The following is an 8,626-nucleotide window of genomic DNA, read 5'->3' as shown; positions in this document are numbered from 1 at the left end:
GTCGATCGATGTAAAACTTATTTCGAACGTTTATTCAATAGTTAAAATGACGTTAAGTATTTTTTAACGGAGGACCAGTGAGACAAAAATAGTTAAAAGGTGGGACCATTGCTAGTGATTTTTAAAAGTGAGATTATCATCGGCCAATAAAGAAAAGGTGGGATTATTTATTTCCAATTTTCCAAATAATAATAATAGCATGTTATTTACTCTAGTGGTAGGAAGACTTGGATTTTCAGGTGAAGAACCAAGTTCGATCTCTACTTGTATAACTTTGGGTGGATGGTAATGAAATGTTTGAGCTAGGTCTTGCGAAGTTGTCAGTTCGGATCTTGAGCCCACCTAGGTATTTGTCCAACCGTGTGTTACGCTATTGTTACGCCAGAGTTTGGCTTTTGTGGCAACCGACCGCATGGTTTCTCGGGGAACGCCCAATCCAAACTCTAAAGTTAGTGTGAGCACAGTTAAGACAATATAGTCTGGCCAGAGTGGGGCAATGGGTTCTCCAAACAGGAGAGTATGGTGGTCGATCTAAACACAAAAAAGAAAATTATCGTTCTAAAAAATCTTTTTTTTCCTTGACATCCGTACCATTACAATTGGCAAATCATGTGGCTGGTCTTTGATTGCCAAGTGTTGGCATTGCAATTCTAGCATTCTGCTTAATATTAGGTTAGTACTTTGCTTCAATCTTTTATTGCTTAAGTTAGTCCATCTGTGGACTGAATTATATTTTAGGCTTTGGGTAATAAAGTGATTACTTGTATTATATTCTTGATTTGTTGATTGATAATTGATTTAGATATAATCATTCTTATGATATCAATTCGAATTCGAAAGTACGAATAATGCCATTCAAAGAGACAAAATAATAACTAAAACGTGATGCTTTAATAAATAATTGGTTAAAAAAGCCTCAATATTTAAGTTAGCTTTAAGTCTTCAAAAATATTGAACCGGTCATACTATCCTAGGGTGTTATTTGGGGCAACTAACAAAATATGTATGTTATTTATATATAATTTAAATTATAAGACTTAACTAATTATTGGGTAATGGTTGCAATGAATGGTTATACCATATATTACACCATTTTTTGTCAAACCCCCTTGCTGACGTAGCGGACATGTGTCGCATAGCACCCCAAAGGAGGGGTTATGATTAAACATGGTCTAATCATTACAGGAGAAAACTTGCCTAACACTAACCACAAATAGTCAAAATTGTACCCGTCAAAACCCTATATTTAAACTCTATGTCAGTATATGTTAACTTATATAGCTCTATTAATATACTATTCAGATTTATATTTGTATATTTGTTATCAGTATTAAAGTTAAAATATTAGTTAATCTATTCATTTTATAATTTTATTGATTGTAGGCTTACGAGATGACCGCCTGTTTAAGTTCAAACCCAATTGTTTCTCTTTCTCTTTCAACAATAGCTTTTATTTGTCCTTATTAAACTTTGAAAACTCAAGTATACAGATAAAACAAAATCTCAAAATCTCCAACTCAACTTTCAAGACATGTTAGAAAATCAATAAGTGCGGATACAAATTGAATTATTCCATGAAAAAAATAGGTGGAGCATCATGCAAATACTGTCAAACTCGAATGCTCAATTATTGTTTGATCCAAAAATTTCACTGTCTAATAATGCTATATATTACAATTGAGAACCACACATAAGTCAATTAAACTCAAAAGAGTCCATATATGTTAAGTTGCATGACAAGTTAGGAAAGCAATTGAAGTTAACGTAACAAAAATATTGGGTTCACGAAGAAACTAAACAAATTGAAAGCCAAGTCAAGTCAAGGTAATCGTCTTTTTGTGATCATTTTTCATCAATCAAACATCCAAGGGTATGTTTGATTGCTAGAGATACGAACATGTAACTTTTGTAATTTTCAAAACAACCTCCCATTGGATTTCTTTTTTCTTAAAACAAAAGATGCTTGAAGTATCATAAAAAGAGAACTTTCTTTTTTATAAATCAAATTACCGAGAAGCCCTTATTTCATTTTTTTGGGTGGATTTGTGTATGTTTTAGCCCAACTTTCATAAAGTTGTGTAGGCCCATACAGTTGATCCATGTAACTTGGGCTCTGGTCCACTCAACTCAGATGTTCAAAAGGTCACCTTTGTATGCCTGATAATAAGATAATGTTTGGTAAGAGATTATGGAAGAACGAATGAGTCATCCAAGGATAATGAACTAAAACATGTTTGGTTGCTAAATGTAAAAGAATAATCAATTACTTATGGAATCCCATTCCTTCTAAAAACCTCAAATCCATTCCTCCCTTAACCCATGTTTTTTTTCCGTTCTTTCCTAGACGATATAGTTTTTTCCATCCTTGTCCTTCTTCATTATCTTTCCCAATCTCGTAATTCCAATTAACTAGACATATTGTTTTCAATTTAATTGTTACTCTTTAACAAGTTAAACTAAATGCTATGCAATTCTGAATTTTTGTTGAAACTTGATTATTATTTTGTCGAACAGTATTATGTTTGAAAATTTTTTTGTATAGTTAATTATGTGAATCTATTATTTATTTTTAAAGCGTTTGAATGATTTTTACTCTATATTAGTAAAAATTATGTTATTATTTAAATATAACTTTATAATTTTTAATTGGGTAATATTGTGAAAATTGTAAAATTTAATTAATTTTTTAGGTTAGGTATTTTTGTCATTTTTAATGAATTATTCCACTCCTTTGTCTTTTCCTCTTACCAAACAATACAAAATAATAGTTTATTTCCTTTACATCGGGTAACCAAACATGAAAATGTAATGGTAGTGATCCGTTTCATTCATTCGTCCTTTCCATTCATTCATTCAATCTATTACCTTATAACAAACAGACCCTAAAGGATATCCAAATAAACCTAGGATTGAGATCAAATAAAAAGTTTGATTTTTTTAAGAAGGATAGGAAGGCATTTAGTTTTTCTTCTTAATCTCAAAAACCGACTTAATATAATCTCTTACAACCCAATTAATTTAATCTTTAAACCCACTTACGTTGTGTTTAAAACTGGGGGTTTCTTTGTGTGTTTTCTCTCACCTTGTAACACCCGTTAATTCCCGGTTCAAAGATTTAAAGCTTGTAGAGTATGTATAATTCTCGGGAATTAACCGACGTTTCTCAGAAGCCTTTACGTCATCCTGGTATGTTTAATCGTTTAACTTTTCTTCCAAGATGCCATATACTTCAATTTGGAGGGGCTAGAACGAAACTTATTATTTTATATCATTAAAAAAAAAAGAAAACCCTAACCCCACTCTTGCTGTCCGATCGGCGCAACTCACCCCCCCTGCGATTTTTCTTTTTTCGGCCAAGTCGTGAGCGTAAAACATCAATTAAAGGTTAGTACTACGATTCCCCAAGTCTTTTACACCATAATTGGTTGTTATAACACGTGTATTGATCGATTAATGGCTTGTTGTAGGCTAACCGGGTGGCTGTCCAATTGAGCTTTTCCAGGACTGTTTTGATTGAGGTTTTTGCACCAAAATCCTCCTAGGTATGTGTAGTATATCATACTTAAAAACCATATTCATTGGGGTTCGTTAGATTGGTCAACTAGTTATCGTTTGAAAGATTGTGTTCGGTTGACTAGAATTGTAGTTTGGTGCGTTTAACGCGAGGGTTGAAGTGATTAACGATCAATTCAGCTCGGGGACACTTGGTTTGATGTACGGGTTGTTGAAAAATTATTTTTATAAGTTATGGGGCTGAATTGGTTGTCGGTTACTCCAACGGGTCGGTACAACGCGCAATTGCGTTTATTAAGTAGTTGGTGCGTTGTACTTGCGAATTACCGACCCATTTGACTCGTGTAGCGTTGTGTGGACTTGTTGGCTGTGATTTTATCATGTTGGGTCCATGTAACATCTGCCCGAATCCGACCCGACCCAGATACCCGTTTTCTGATCCGATTCTTTTTATGATTTAAAATTTAAATAATAATCTTTATAAGTTTAACATTTAACAAATCTTATATATATATATATTTTTAATAATATGTTTCTTCCGCCTCTCCTTCCTCTTCTTCTCTTTTCTTTCCGCCGTCCCGCCTTCTTTTCTCTTGTCGCCATCCCGCCCCCCCCCCCCCCCTTTTGTTTAACCCTTGAGCCTTGAACCCCTTTTTCTCTTAACTCTTTGCTTGTCCTTTGGCTCTTCCCGCCTAAGGATGTCTGCGCAGCTCCACGCGCCAGACTCCTTACAAGGAAGCCTGCGTGAAGATTGACTGTTCCTGCCCTACGCGCTAGGAACTATAGTTCTTCCCGCGGCGCGCTAAGAATGATACTTCTTCGCGCGACGCGCTAAGAATTGTAGGTCCTCCCGCGACGCGCTGTAAATTTGTAGTTCTTCTCGCAGCGCGCTAAGAATTGTAATTCTTCCCGCAGCGCGCTAAGAATTGTAATTCTTCCCGCGACGCGCTAAGGATTTCAGTTCTTCCCGCGACGCGCTAAGGATTTATGTTCTTCCCGCGGCGCGCTAAGGTTTGTCTGTGTGCCTTCGCGCACTCAGCCTTCTGTGTGTGCCTTCGCGCTCGCGCACTCAGCTTTCTCGCGCTAGTCTTGTGTCTTTTCTCTTGTTTTATCCAGCCGTTTATCTTTTGTGATGTCTTATCTTTTGAGCTGTTGACCTAACCTGCTTTGTGTCTGAAAAGTTACTTTCGGCGCAGCACGCGCGTCAATCCTATTGGTTGACAGAAAAAGGTGACTGACAATATCTTTTGAGATCTTCTTTTCCTTATCTTGAACAGTGTTTCGCCTGACATCTCCCATGTGCTGTGAACAGTAACCTGACAGCTTTTCCCCTTTTCCTGCTGCCGTATCTTTTGCTTAGATTTGGTGAGATATTTTCCCCTTTTTCCGGGATTGTGTCCCCTAGGGTTTGCCTATATATATGCAGCCATTTTCTTTAACATTTCACACCCTACACTTAATCTCTTTCTTTTCTCCCTGCTGAAGACCCTCGCGGCGCCGTCGCCGTCACCTCGCTTTGCCTTGTTCCTCAGCCGTCATCCTCATCTCCTTGCCTTCGTTTCTCTTTTGATCTGCCCAGATCTCGGTTAGTTAATAATAATTTGTTTAAGTAAATCGATACTTATTATCTATGGTTACTTATAATCAAGACTTAAAACCAATCGTTAAACCGATAATCTTTATTTATAGGTTAACTTTGCTTGTTTAAAAGGTTGTTCTTACATTTATCTTCATCGCACCGTTTATCATGTGAGTTATCTCGTACCTAATCCCTTTTTATTTTTATGTTTTGGGATGTTCATGTGTTCATACAAACTTAGAATCTTAAACTGTTTACGAACTTTAGTCGCGCAGTATCCCATGTGTTGAGGACGTTTACTTGGCTGTTTATTTGTATGTGTGTATCATTAACCGCTTTGTTCGGCCTATTCCGAAGTTTTCATGGATCCATTGGATGAACACGGGAGACCTATCGTTTACGGTTTTTCTTTGTTTACACTTGCACAGATGTTTTCTCGTTTTTGTGCTCAATTGGGAGCACGGATTGAACTATGAGCTATGATCTATCTTAGGCTTGATCACAATCTGATTACACCCTTGTTAAACTCTAGACATACACGTGTTGCGCGCAGATTTACTGTATTGCATTAAACTTGATTTCTCACCAACACGCAAGTGTTTGACGTTTATTTTAACACATGTTCAGGTTTGCAGTAGCTGTTTTGGAGCTTGAGGAAACGTAGGAAGTTTTCTTTTATTTTGGACCTAGATTAAAATGTATCAAGACAAGCTATCGTTGTTCGAATGTTATAATTTATAATATATTGATTTATGTTGAATTATGTTATCTTGTGTTGCGCTGCGCGCGCGCGATAAATGTGTATTAATAAATATTGACACCAAATAGTGTCACGGGTAATGAAACAAAATATGGCGCCCCGATGTATAATCCGCCTTTGGTCGGGGTGTTACAGATTGGTATCAGAGCTCGTTGGCTTTAGGATAGGTGGTTAGACGTAACGACCTAGAAAACTTAAGTCCCCTCTCGCGCATGAGAGAAATCTCATGTTTGCGCGCTTATTGTTAATTACTCGTTATTTATAAATATGCTCGCGCCTGCGCAGTATATGATTTTATGTTTTATTTCGCGATCTTTCGATTTTTGTTTATGTTCGTTTGTTGGAATTGAAAATCCGAGAAGTCATGGTGATACATGAATAGTTGACTTTCAATTCCCATTTACTTTATATTTTTAAGTTGAAGATTGAAAAGTCATGGTGATACATGAATTGTCAATCTCCAATGCTTATTTACTTGTGTATTTTATATTGAGGATTGAAAGGTCATGGTGATACATAAATCGTCAATCTCCAATACTCATTTGCTCGTATATTTTAAATTGAGAATTCGGAAAGTCATGGTGATACATGAATTGTCGATTCCCAATTCGAATTTGTTACCTTTATTAAGTCTGCATATTAAGTCATTTACTTTACCTTAACTTTTGTTAGCATTTGACTTCGCGAAAACAAGCTTTAACAGGGTTATACTTTGCGCTAAAACGGTTTCTCATAATATGATATTAACTAAAACTAGAACTTTTATAGAATGCCTCCGCTATCAGCTCGTTATCAGAGGAGAGAAGCCGCGCGCAGACGTAGGCAGCAACGTTCCCAGGAAATGGCCGCCGCGATAGCCCAAGCCTTAAACCAAAACAATACCAACCACTCTGGTTACAATATTAAATCTTTTAATGCGGGTAACCCTCCGAAATTCAAAGGACTCGAAGGAGCCACCGTAATGCTCCAGTGGCTCGAGAAAATTGAAAACACTTTTCTCCATACCCATTGCCCTCCAAACCAACGAACCTTATATGCCTCAAGTGTCCTGGAATCAAGGGCGCTTACATGGTGGAATGGAGTAGCTCATGCGCGTGGCGCAGAAGCTGCTTCTAGCATGCTCTGGGAGGAATTCAAGGAACTTCTGACGCGAGAATTCTGCCCTCCCAACGAAGTCAAGCGCCTTGAGGAGGAATTCTGGAACTTGAAGCAGTACAGTGGCGAAGCGCGCGAGTACGCGACGCACTTCCACGAACTAAGTTTGCGTGTCCCTCACCTTGTCACCCCTTCCCGCCGAGCCATCGAGAAATTTCTTGGGGGTCTTCCCATGGAAATTCAAGATTCAGTATGGGCGAGGAACCCAGTAACCCTCTCTGACGCCATCGAGTTGGCCGCTGTGCTCAGCGACAACCATGTCAGAGCAGGAACCCTGTTCCTGCGCGGATCTGAAAAGACCAAACCCACCAAGACTGTCCCAGAATCAACAGAAACCAAGCCAGAACCCTCAAACCATAAACGTAGACGCAAAACCAATCATCAAGCTTACGCGCTTACCAACCCACTCGTTGTCCAGCAACCCATTTACCAACCTCCAGTATACGCGCCTAACCCACTGTCTACCTACCCAACACCTCCTGTAGTCCACAACTATGCCTTAACCAATCCTGCACTCCCTGCCCCATCAACTAAGAAACCCTACACAGGAAACCAGCCCTTCTGCCCAACCTGTAAATTTCACCACCCAACTCAAGCCCCGTGTAGGCAATGTAACCGATGTGGCCGCGCTGGTCACTCTGCTGAGTACTATAGAGTCCATCCCTCCAACCCAATTGTGCAAACACCACCAACCTACCCGCAGAACCCACAACCAACGTACCAGAATCCACAACCAAGATCGTGCTTTAACTGCGGTGATCCCAGTCATTTCCGGAACGCGTGCCCGAGGCTACAAGTTCAGATTACGCAAGCGAATCCGGTGAACCAAATTGCAAACCAAGTAACGCGCGGACAAGCTTTTAACATAACCGCGCACCAAGCGCAAGCGAATAATGACGTAGTTAATGGTACATTTTTACTTAACGAGCATTATGCATCTATACTTTTTGTTACTGGCGCCGATAGAAGTTTTATTTCTCGCGCGTTTGAGCAGAAGCTCGCGCGACCGCGCATTAACTTAAGCGAAAATTTCTGTTGAATTGGCTAACGGCGAAACTATTTTAATAAACTCTGTGATTAAGGATTGCACGCTTAACCTTAATGAAAACGATTTTCTGATCGACCTCATCCCCGTACCTTTTCTTTGCGCATCCTACTTCGAGATAAATTTCGGGACGAAATTTCTTAAAGTTGGGGAGACTGTAACATCTGCCCGAATCTGACCCGACCCAGATACCCGTTTTCTGATCCGATTCTTTTTATGATTTAAAATTTAAATAATAATCTTTATAAGTTTAACATTTAACAAATCTTATATATATATATTTTTAATAATATGTTTCTTCCGCCTCTCCTTCCTCTTCTTCTCTTTTCTTTCCGCCGTCCCGCCTTTTTTTCTCTTGTCGCCATCCCGCCCCCCCCCCCCCCCCTTTTGTTTAACCCTTGAGCCTTGAACCCCTTTTTCTCTTAACTCTTTGCTTGTCCTTTGGCTCTTCCCGCCTAAGGATGTCTGCGCAGCTCCACGCGCCAGACTCCTTACAAGGAAGCCTGCGTGAAGATTGACTGTTCCTGCCCTACGCGCTAGGAACTATAGTTCTTCCCGCGGCGCGCTAAGAATG

This window comes from Bidens hawaiensis, unplaced genomic scaffold (assembly GCF_021521415.1).
Source record: "Bidens hawaiensis isolate Kalapana, Puna unplaced genomic scaffold, B.hawaiensis_p1.1 tig00037575_1, whole genome shotgun sequence".
NCBI lineage: Eukaryota > Viridiplantae > Streptophyta > Magnoliopsida > Asterales > Asteraceae > Bidens > Bidens hawaiensis.
The sequence above is the reverse complement of the archived record's forward strand: the minus strand, read 5'-3'. Positions refer to the sequence as shown.